This window comes from Miscanthus floridulus, chromosome 8 (genome assembly GCF_019320115.1).
Source record: "Miscanthus floridulus cultivar M001 chromosome 8, ASM1932011v1, whole genome shotgun sequence".
NCBI classification, from domain to species: Eukaryota; Viridiplantae; Streptophyta; class Magnoliopsida; order Poales; family Poaceae; genus Miscanthus; species Miscanthus floridulus.
Window position 1 is genome coordinate 100,540,518 of NC_089587.1, and position 12,358 is coordinate 100,552,875.

Consider the following 12,358-nt stretch of genomic DNA (forward strand, 5'->3'; position numbering starts at 1 on the left):
CGGGGATGCATCGGACCTCTGCTTACAGCTCTTCTCCGACTGGCGTAGTCGGAGCCAACTGGGACCAACCGACCGGGGACGCCCGTTTGGTGAAGACCTAGGAAATAGGCAGAGCAAGTAAGGCAGGGTGCTCAAGTCAACCGCAATACTAAGGACCATACCCTGTACAGCTACAGAACAGTACCGATAGGGCATGTCAGAAGGGTGCCTTGCAACCTTTCAGGCATCCCTGTTAGAACTCAAGCAGTGTTGTGGGCGCCGACGTTTGCCCTATAGTGTTGTGGATGCCATCAATTTCCATACCAAGCAAACACGATAAAACCCCCCACATGCCTCTGGGCATCAAAGAGTGTTGTGGGCGCCGTCTTTTGCCATACATGGTGAACATGGTAAAAACTCCCACATGCGTCTAGGCCTCAACAGTGTTGTGGACGCCTACAAACCACCTTGTACCCGATGGCGTGGGAAACAAGACTAGGTAGCACACACACTCTCTTACTCACACACACACACTCTCTCTCTCTTGTAAAGCCACCCCCTTCATCTATAAAAGGGGATGCGCTCTCTCCAAAGTGAGGATGATTAACTCACATGACTCTTGGATGATTCGAACAACCAACGATCGATTCACCCTCTGCTAGCTTTAGACACTCTAAAGCTACACAGAGCACATGCTGGAACACTTAGCACATGTCGGAGTTCCTATCACTCTCGACCCTTTGGCCTAGAGTCCGACCAGACCTCTGATACCCCCATCTTTCTCCCTCTCGTTTATAACCCCACAACAAACTTCGAGCACCTAGGCTCAGGAATAAAGTCACCGGCTGACTCAAATTGGACGTAGGGCACGTTGCCTGAACTAGTATAAACCCTATGTCATTGAGTGCTAGGTCACATCCGATCACAACGTATGGCAAAACGACAAATATTTACTAGTTGGTCACTTTTCGCACCGATAGTTGGTGCCGTCTAGGGGGAAGACGCCATACGTTCATGCTTTTGGTCATCGGATGGCCCATCTTTCCGCCATCTTCACCATGGCGGGCTCAAGCAATATGACTCGCTTCGACTCGCTGGAGTTTCTCGCACTCCCACATGTTGGGATGTGGGTTCCACCCATCTTTGAGCTATCCTAGACCTTCCTCTTTGGAAGCCAGGACTTCATTGCTGACCAGCTCGACGTGCTTCGCCTTCATGAGAAGGCACTTGTTCCGATGCCCGTCGGAGGGGCGCTGAAGCACCCCTGATTTCCATGAAGGGAAATCCACAGAGTCGAAGTGTAATAAGACTATTGTAGATCATATTACCCAAATTCCAGTCGAATACCACATCCATACAACGATAATATCAGAGTACAAATAGTGTGGAATTACATAATTTATTACATCGCCGCATTTGGCAGAATCAAAAGTAGCATTCATTCAGAACAGCTTGAAGATAAGATCGCCAACTCGAGCGTAGGCACAAACCCCTCAACCGTCAAACTCCTCGGAGCTATACTCCTCAGTAGAACCTGTGTGCCAAAATTTATCAGTACGATTTGTACTGGCCACTCCCACCCTATGAGCATTGCTTTGTGAAAATTGGATGCAAGTTGGATATAATCAAAAGGAACCTATAAGGCTGGGGTTTCCTAGGTATTAGCATATCAGGTTTATTAATGTATAGTCAAGTTTTAACACCATTCCCACACACACATTCCACCCCATTCCCGCCCAGAGCTAGGTTTTGATCCTGGGATCAATATACCACCATCTCCATGTCATCACCACATCACCATAATACCATCGCTTAGTCGATAGGCCAACTCCCTCTCGGTACTGTCTCAAGGCTCGTAGCCCCTGGCTACGACCGACACTCTCTCTCATGGGGGAAGAAGAGAAGGACTCATCTCATTATCTAGTTTAAGCGAAACCCAGGAAAGGTCCATAGCCAACAAGTCAGCACATGTATCGATTGATCAACCATACACTCTGCAGAGGTTCTACATAACCACAAGATCTGCCTTCTTCGCTGACCATCGTCAACTAGGCTGATTTTGGCTGCTTGCTAGCCTAGGATAATGCCACTCTACCATTTAGCCCTGGTACACCCCAAGTCCAGTCTGGGGTGGCTGAAACTGTGAGTCATGAGCCGGGTCCACAAGGTCTCCATGAAGTCTCGGAAGGGTGTGGGGAATCCTCCATGCCCCATACCTCCTTACACTATCCGCTATCAACCTAGCAGTAGTGGCAATATCCTACCAAGTAGTCCGGCCGTCCCGCACCATATAGGGTGAGTGGTACGTAAGGCTTCCCGGTGAATCTGAGTACTAGTAAGTCCTTAGGGATGACCAAGCTAGAATGTCTTCATCAGGTTTTCCATTTACCGTGCCACCATAGCACCTCCATCCTAGGCTCCTCCCATCACAGGTTCACACCCAGGACCACCTTATATACCATTTACCCACCACAGGTATCCATTCTAGGGGTGCCTAGGTAGCACCCCATGGCAAGACTTGCCCTAGGCTCATCATATACTCCAACTTGGTCGACACAACCCTCACCCTCCACACACCCAAGTCACACACGCAACACTCTCCCCATAGTCCAGATAACACCAGTTTCCACCACGCATTGATGTAGTATAAGCGTAGTAGAAGTGTAAGTAATGATATATATAGCAGTAAGCGTGTGTCTAGCCTAACAGCAGGGTATGCAGGGGTAAGGTTGCATCAAGGTAAAGGCCATCAAGTAAGCATACTACCATGCAAGTCCTATCATTGTATGATTATAACAGTAAGTAAAGCAATAGCAGTTCTATATTAGCCATGCGTAATAGGTGCTATGAGATTGGGTGGGATGTGGCACCTTCAGTGTAGTCGTCTCCGTACTCCTCACGGTACTCATGATCCTCGTCCGTCTGATTCTCCTCCGAGTCTGCAAATGATCGCATTACAGTCGCATTAGCGATGTCTATAGAACAGCACAAAGAAGCAATAGAAATTCAAAAGAGCCAAATGCACTCAAACATGGGTTCATAGCGTAGAGCTCGATTTTAGATGAATTTTGGTCTTGGTTTCATATTTTTCTGAGGTCATATGAATTAGTTATGAATTTTTGAAGTTTAAATCATTTCTGAAAATAGAAAAGGCCGAATTAATCCTGGGCTGACACGTGTCACGTTGTGACTGGTCCACGTGGCATGCTGACCTTAGCATGACATTAGCATGACGTCATTAGCTCAGCTCTGAGCTAATAAGTGGGGTCCTGCTGATGTCATCATGACGTCATCAACATCATCAGTTCCGACAGGTGGGACCAGGGGCTCTTGGGTCACTGACATGTGGGTCCGGTCAAAGTCAACGTCAAGTCAACGGGTGAGTCAATGGTCAACAGATCAGGGTCACTGATGTGTGGGGCTAGTGCTGCTGATGTCAGCAGCTGACGTCATCGTGACGTCAGCATGACATCACCTTGGCTGTGTTGTTACTGATAGGTGGGACCCGCGTGACGTCGTCATGACGTCACTTACCGACATGTGGGTCCTGTGTCTCTGTGACACTAACATGTGGGGCCAGGTCAACCGTCAACATTGACCGGTCAACGGTTAACATGGGCCGAGTCCGAACTAGGCCGGTTGGGCCTGGGTATGGGCTAGGCTCAGCCCGCCACGTGGCCTCATCACAGAGTGCCATGTCGCCTTCTAGGTTTCGGGTTAGGCTTGAGTCCATGGCTCGCGGTCCATGGTGGACGGCGTAGTCACGACCCATGGACCACAGACATAGTCTGTGGTGGACCATGTCCACGCTACTGTCTCTTTCGTCTGGTTCACGGTGGACCAAGCGCAGGGCTACGCTGCCCATCTCACCCCCTTTCCTCTGCTTTCCCACGACGGCTTACACGCCGGCGGCGAGTGCCCGGTGAGCCTCGCCAGCGACGCTGGTGCACGATTGATGTGGGTGAAAGCTCCGCCGAGCCTCGACATCCTCGTTGGTGGGGTTAACGTGGCGTGTGGGGTCCCGTAGTGTGCCGGCCATGGCGGCGGTCTTATGGGCATGATGGCAGCGTTGGTGAGGTGGCTATGGCCTCGGAGAGGTGACTCGGTGGTGCGTGTGAGCTTCACGAGGCTATTGCGGGCACATCGGTGCTCTAGTGCTACCCCGGTGGCCTCTGATGGTGGCTGGCCGAGTGCACAGAGGCATCGGCAGGGTCTCAAATGGCGGTGAGCTCGTGCCGGTTGGCTAGGGAGAGGTCTCAGCAAGGTGCTCATCACACAGTGCTCAGCGAGGCTAGGCGATGTAGCGGCGGGTCATGGCCGTGTCAAGACGAGGCCGTGCCATGCTGAGCAGCAACATCGACGTGGTTGATTGGGGCGACGTCCTCCGCTTTGGTGACACCGGCGATGTTGGGCGCTCCTTCTTCTTCCTCTATCCCTCTTCTCTATTGGCTCGGGTGCGTAGTGGACAGCCACAAAGTGGTGGCGGGGCGATGGGAGAGCTCTAGGGCACCCAGGGCCAGGGCTTTTATAGTCGAAGCTCGGCCATGGAGCTCGATGAATGGCGGATGGAGATCGAGGGGCGATCGAAGGGCCTCTAGCGAGGCTAGGCTAGGGTTCTGGGCTGCGATGCGATCGTGGGCGCGATGGCGAAACCGTTTTCGTGTTCCTTGGTCAGCAAGGCAGGGGACAGGGGGCGACAAAGTCATGGCTCGGCCATGGCCATGGTAGGAGCGCATGGCAGCGGTCATGCATCGTGTGTGACCCTATCGGGTAGCCGGTGCCTACGTGCACCCATCCAACGGGCTTTCGAGGTTGGTTGTGAGAGCACGGATGGCGGATAGGGATAGAGGCGGCATTGGATTTTTCTTTTCCCTACGATACCGGTACTCTGTTTTCCAAAAGCAGAGGGGGGACCAAGGAGGGGTGAAAGGTCCTAATGGCTAGAGGGGGGGGGTGAATAGCCTAATAAAAATTTCTACAACAATACTTAATAAAATAGTTAGACAATTATGAGGCGAAGCAAGTGTTTTGCTAGCCTACTCAAAATGCAAGCCACCTACCACAATTCTAGTTTAGATAGTGTCGATTCACACAAGAGGTATGACACTACCCTATGTTAGTGTGCTCTCAAAGGCTAATTAAAGAGCCACACCAACCAAGCAAGCAAGCTCTCACAATTAGTTACACTAAAGAGCTTGTCAACTAGTTTGCGATAATGTGAAGAGAGTGATCAAGATAGTTATATCACCGTGTAGAGGAGTGAACCAATCAATCACAAGGATGGATAATAATGAAGACCAATCACCTCGGAATCAAAGGATGAATACAATGATTTTTACCGAGGTTCACTTGCTTGCTGGCAAGCTACTCCTCGTTGTGGCGATTCACTCACTTGGAGGTTCACGCGCTAATTGGCTTCACACGCCAAACCCTCAATAGGGTGCCACACAACCAACACAAGATGAGGATCACACAAGCCACGAGCAATTCACTAGAGTACCTTTTGGCGCTCCACCGGGGAAAGGTTAAGAACCCCTCACAATCACCACGATCGGAGCCGGAGACAATCACCACCTCCGCTCGATGATCCTCGCTGCTCCAAGCCATCTAGGTGGCGGCAACCACCAAGAGTAACAAGCGAAATCCACAGTGAAACACAAACACCAAGTGCCTCTAGATGCAAACACTCAAGCAATGCACTTGGATCACTCCCAATCTCACTATGATGATGAATCAATGATGGAGATGAGTGGGAGGACTTTGGCTAGGCTCACAAGGTTGCTATGTCAATGAAAATGGCCAAAGATATGAGCCACAGCCGGCCATGGGGCTTAAATAGAAGCCCCCACGAAATAGAGCCATTGTACCCCTTCACTGGGCACACTACGCTATGACTAGATGCTCCAGTCCAACTGACCGGACCCTGGACTCAGCATTCGGTCCACTAATGGATGCCACGTGTCACTAGCTTCAAACGCTGTTCGTCAGTTTTCAACGACTATAAAGCTAACCAGACGCTCCGGCAAAACTGACCAGATGCTGGAGCCTCAGCGTCCAGTCAAGTACAGTAAGGGTCAAAAACCAGTTTTCCTCGACCGAACGTGTCCGGTCCACCTCGACCGGACATGTCCCAACGTCTGGTGGTAAACCCTAGCCTATGTACCGCCAGTCAACGCGACCGGACATAGGCAGTCAGCGTCTGGTGCTTTTGGATCCAGCGTCCGGTCACTTGACCGATGCTGGCATCTCCTCTATTTTCACTTCTAACTTCTTCACCCTTGCTCCAATGTGCCAACCACCAAGTGTATCACCTTGTGCACATGTGTTAGCATATTTTCACAAATATTATCAAGGGTGTTAGCATTCCACTAGATCCTAAATGCACATGCAATGAGTTAGAGCATCTAGTGTCACTTTGATAACTATATTCCGATACAAGTTTCACCCCTCTTAATAGTACGGCTATCAAACCTAAATGTGATCACACTCTCTAAGTGTCTTGATCACAAAAACAAAATAGCTCCTTTGGTTTATACCTTTGCCTTGAGCTTTTTATTTTTCTCTTTCTTCTTTTCAAGTTTAAGCCCTTGATCATCGCCATGCCATCACCATTGTCATGCTATGATCTTCATAAGCTTCTCTACTTGAAGTGTGCTACCTATCTCATGATCACTTGATAAACTAGGTTAGCACTTAGGGTTTCATCAACTCACCAAAACCAAACTAGAGCTTTCAAGGGGGATGATGAGGGTGCCCCACCCGTCAGCCAGTGCAGGGAGAGACGACGGCGTGGCATGTGGGCTGGCTACGTGGGCCATGAGCGCTAGCAGGCCAGCGAGGCCAGGAGGGCGAGCTGGGCCAGCAGTTGGGAATGCGTGGGGTCTGAGGGCGAGCTAGGCCAACTCGGTTGCTTGGGCTGGTATGGCTATTGGTGAGCTAGGCCAAGGAGATGGACAGGCCACAAGCTAGGCCAGATGGCCTTTCTATTTTCCTCTTCCATTTCCTTTCTTTTTTTTGTTGCCAATTGGTTAGGGTTTGATTTATTTAGCTACATTGTGTAACTAAAATAGTTGTAGTTTTTGTTATACGAAAATATAAATAGTTTTCACCTTAAGCTTTTATTCTTTGGTCTGATTAATATTTACTTTATGGTTTATAATTTTAAAGGAGTTGTTAAGCATTACATAAAGCAAGTGGAGATCCAAATCACAATTTGAGTTAAACAATATATGCAACATTTTATTTGTTAGGATTTTTAATAAACATAATTAACAATGACATGCTGTGCTCATGAGATTGTCTAGTTGGGTTACAACTAATGCAACACCTAGGGTTAGCTCCTACAAATGTCACTCATCATCACATGGGATTTTGAAAAAAAATTTTGTAGTTGTGATTTTTAGTGTGTGGATTTTTAGGTTGTTATAGTCCTACCCCCTTAATAGAATCTCGTCCCCGAAATTAAAGCGTAACGTACTTTTTGAAGAGATAAGGATAGTGTAGCCGGAGGTCAGACTCTTTCTCCCATGTTGCTTCTCTCTCTGTGTGATTGCTCCATTGGATCTTGCACATAGGAATAGTCTTGCTTCGGGTCTCTTTGGTATCTCTGCCTAGAATTCTAATAGGATGTTCTTTATACTCAAGTGTATCTTGAATGTCAAGTGTATCAGTTGGAACTACTTCATCGGGCACTCTCAAACACTTGCGTAGCTGTGAGACATGGAATACGGAATGTACACTCATCAATTTCTTGGGTAGCTCAAGTTTGTAGGCGAGCTTTCCAATCCTCTTGCAAATCTTGTATGGGCCAACAAATATAGGGGCAAGCTTTCCTTTCACATGGAATCTGACAGTTCCACATAGCGGGGATACCTTGAGATAGACGAAATCTCTCACATTGAACTCAAGTTCTCTTCTCCTTTTGTCAGCATAGCTCTTGTATCGACTTTGAGCAATTCTCAAATTCTCCTTTACTTGCACAACTCCTTCTTCTGCATCTTGAATCTTAGCGGAGTCAAAGAACGATCTTTCTCCTAGTTGGGACCACATCAAAGGTGTCATACAAGGTCTGCCATACAGAGCTTCAAATGGCGACATCTTGATACTGGCTTGGTAGCTGTTGTTGTAAGAGAACTCTGCATAGGGTAGGCATTTCTCCCAATCAGAGCCATAATTCAGTACACTAGCGTGAAGCATGTCTTCTAAGATCTAATTTACTCGTTCTGTCTGTCCATCTATCTATGGGTGATAAGCGGTACTAAAATCGAGTTTGGTTCTAATGGACTTGTGCAGGGCTTCCAAGAATCGGGACACAAACTAAGGACCACGATCAGATACAATACTAGAGGGAGCTCCATGCAGTCTGAGAATATGCTCAACATATAGATCTGCTAATTTTTTGGCATCAGTCTTGGTCTTAACTGGTATGAAGTGAGCAATCTTGGTCAAACGATCAACAATCACCCAGATGGAATCATTGCCTTTCTATGATTGGGGCAATCCAACTATGAAATCCATGGATATACTCTCCCACTTCCACTCGGGAACGTCAAGAGGCTTTAGCAAACCTGCAGGCTTTTGATGTTCAGCCTTGACTCTATTATAGGTGTCACATCATGCCACATGTCCTGCAATGTCTGTCTTCATGCCTTTCCACCAAAAGTGTTTCTTCAAGTCTTGATACATCTTTGAATTTCCAGGGTGAATACAGTACTTAGAATTATGTGCTTCAGACAGAATTTCCTCTCGTAGTGCTGGATTGGAAGGGACACAAATTCTATCCTTGAACCAGATGGTTCCTTATTCATCTTCTTGGTGGTTGGTCTTGTAGCCTAGTTTCATCAGACCATAGAGATATTCGATCTCTTCACAACTTTTCTGAGCATGACGAATGCGATCTGTGAGATCATACTGTATGCAGAGCTCATTCAACAAGCCATGCGGTAGTATCTCTAGTTGGAAATCATCAATCTCTTCCTTGAGGTCAGGTGGTACGGATTCAGTGATCAAGGTGTGACAGTAACTCTTGCGACTGAGAGCATCTGCGACTACATTAGCTTTTCCCAGATGATAGTGAATTTCTAGGTCATAGTCCTTGATCAACTCTAGCCATTGGCGTTGCCTCATATTCAAATCTTCTTGAGTGAAAAAGTACTTCAAGCTCTTGTGATCGGTGTAGATGTCACACTTGTTGCCTATCAAGTAGTGTCTCTAGATCTTCAAGGCATGCACAACTGCCGCTAACTCAAGATCATGAGTAGGGTAATGGTTCTCGTGTTCTTTCAACTGTCGAGACGCATATGCTATCACTCTTCCTTCTTGCATCAATACACAACCAAGTCCTTGACGGGATGCATCACAATAGACCATGAAATCTTTACTGATATCAGGCAATGCTAGCACAGGAGTTGTGGTAAGTCTCTATTTTAATTCCTAGAAGCTTTGTTCGCACTCGGGTGTCCATTCAAACTCCTTAGTCTTCTTTAGAAGGTTGGTCATTGGACGGGCTATCTTAGAGAAGTTCTCAATGAATCGGCGATAATATCCAGCCAATCCCAAGAAACTTCTAATTTCTATCACATTATGGGGTTGATCCCACTCTTTCACAGCTTCAATCTTGGCCGGGTCAACTGCGACACCTTCAGCTGATAGTACATGGCCCAAGAAGGCAACTTCCTATAGCCAAAATTCGCATTTGTTGAACTTTGTGTAGAGCTGATGTTGGGCTAGTTTCTCAAGCACAGTTCTCAGATGATGTTCGTGTTCTTCAGCGGTGTGTGAATAGACAAGGATGTCATCAATGAATACTACCATGAACTTATCCAGTTCATTCATGAAAACCTTATTCATCATGTTCTTGAAGTATGCGGGAGCATTCATGAGTCCAAAGGACACCACAGTTAACTCAAACTGCCCATACCTAGTCACAAAAGCTGTCTTCGAGATGTCACTCTCTCGAATCTTCATCTGATGATAGCCAGATCTAAGATCAATCTTGGAGAAATACTTGGCACCTCAAAGCTGATCAAGCAAATCATCAATCCTTGGCAAGGGGTACTTGTTCTTGATGGTGACTACATTCAAGTTCCAGTAATCAATGCACATTCTCATTGAGCCATCCTTCTTCTTAACAAACAGAACAGGGGATCCCTATGGTGAAGCACTGGGTCTGATATATCCCTTCGAGACGAGCTCATCAAGCCATTTCTTAAGCTCGGCTAGTTCATCAACTAACATGCGATAGGGTCTCTTGGCAATGGGTCCTATTCCCAGCAAAAGATCAATGATGAACTCTACATCATGGTCTGGTGGCATACCCGATAATTCTTCAGGGAATACATCAGGATAGTCTCTGACCATAGGCACATCATGAACTGTCTTCTCCTCTTTTTGTGATTCTGAACTCGCTTTAACGGCACATAGGATAGAGGTGGACTTTCTGGACTGGGGTTCACACCTAATAACTTGGCCAGATGGGTGGGTCACTTGGACGTATCTAGGTGAACATGATATAATACCTCGGTGAATGGTTAACCAATCCATACCTAAGATGACATCTAGGTTTGTGGAAGGTAACAGGGTTAGGTTGGCTTTAAAGATAAGACCCTCAATGGTAAGACTCACTCCCTTACAGATGTGGGTGCATTTTAGTCTCCTTAAGGTGAGCTAGTGGTGATAGGCTTTCCACGTGGGGTTATAGGCAGGTCATGCTCTCATGCAAACTTGGATGATATGTAAGAACAAGTTGCTCCAGAGTCAAATAGAACTGATGTAGTATTTCCGTTAACTAAAAACATACCGTACACAACGTTAGGGGCAACCTATGCTTCCTCGGCGTCCAGATGGTTGAGACGTCCACAAGTAGCAGATCCCTTGAACTGAGACTCCTAAGCAGCTGAGTTCTATGGGCACTCAGCGGCTTTGTGACCTGGTTGGCCATAAGCGAAGCAGGTGAAAGGCGTACCGCCTATAGGGGTTGGTGTGGGTGCCTTCTAGTTTCTAGTGCTTGGTGCGAAGCGGTTCTATGCTAGGCGTTCATTCGCTGAGCGGGGATAGTTGAAACGGTCCTGAGCATAACGGTCCTGGGTGTAACGATCCTGAGTAGGGTGGGAGTATTTGGTGGTGTAGCCTCCACTACCCCTACTCAATCTAGGGTTGTCATCCCTGTTGTGGCGAGAGCATTCCCTGGATGGTGCATCTCTGTGGAACCTCTTGCGATCACGTCCATGGAAGGACTCCTCAGGCTTATGCTTCCTCTCCCTATACTCTTCTCTAGCTTCAGCACAATCTTTCTCGATCTAGATGCAGTGATCCACCAGAGCACGCAACGTGTTACTCTCAATACCGCCAAACTTCAGCTTGATGTGTGGGTTAAGTCCCTTGCGGTAATAGTATAGCTTCTCCTTCTCAGAGTTCACAACATAGGAAGGTGCATAGCGAAGAAGATTGGTAAAACGAGTAGTGTACTCAGTCACCCTGTCCTTTCCCATCTTGATGTTGCGGAACTCCTCAGCTTTGGCCTCCATGATACCCTTGGGAATGTGATACTCAGTGAATGCTTCAGCGAACTCATCCCACGAGATGTTGGCAGGGTCCTCATGGGAATCACTAAAACTGTCCCACCAGGTGCGTGCTGCACCTGTGAGCTGGTGTGCGGCTGCTCCAACACACTCATCGTCGGTGAAAGTAGTGAGGTCAAGCTTCTTCTCCATCTCCTTGAGCCAGTCATCGGCTACAAGTGGGTCAGGGTCAGTGCCATCATAGGTAGGTGGCCTTAGCTTCATGAATCCTTCCAACTTCCTTTGGAAGTCATTCTGCTGACCTCCCTGGTGATGATTTGCTCCGTTAACCAGAGCTGTAAGAAGTTGGGTCTGTTGTGCCATCACTTCTGCCAGGTTTGGTGGTGGTGGTGGATGAAGGTTCTCCTCAGGCGGTGGGGTATTCTCTAGGTTGAAGGGTATCCCTCCATGTCCACGGCCATGGCCACGGCCACAGTTGTTGCCACCATGCCCCCCATTTGGTTCGACTGGTTCGAGGGTGGGTGCACGTCCACGGTTCATTAGGTGATTAGATCGGCGGTTTGGCATCTACAACACGGATCATAGAGAATTTAGTGTTTGTGCCATAAGTGCTTATAATTTAGTATGATTACATGATTTTTGACGATTTATAGAAAATCATTTATACTATCCAACACTCATTACAAAGAAGCAATAAGATCCATAAGATGCAATAAGATCCAAAACATTCATTACATGGGTTTTATTACATAGCATCATCTCCAGTAGCTATACTTGAAGACTTGCGAGAATCGTACTATGCACAGGGTCTCATATTACATCTCATAAGGGGTACATCATGGGGTACAACTTATGGAAGC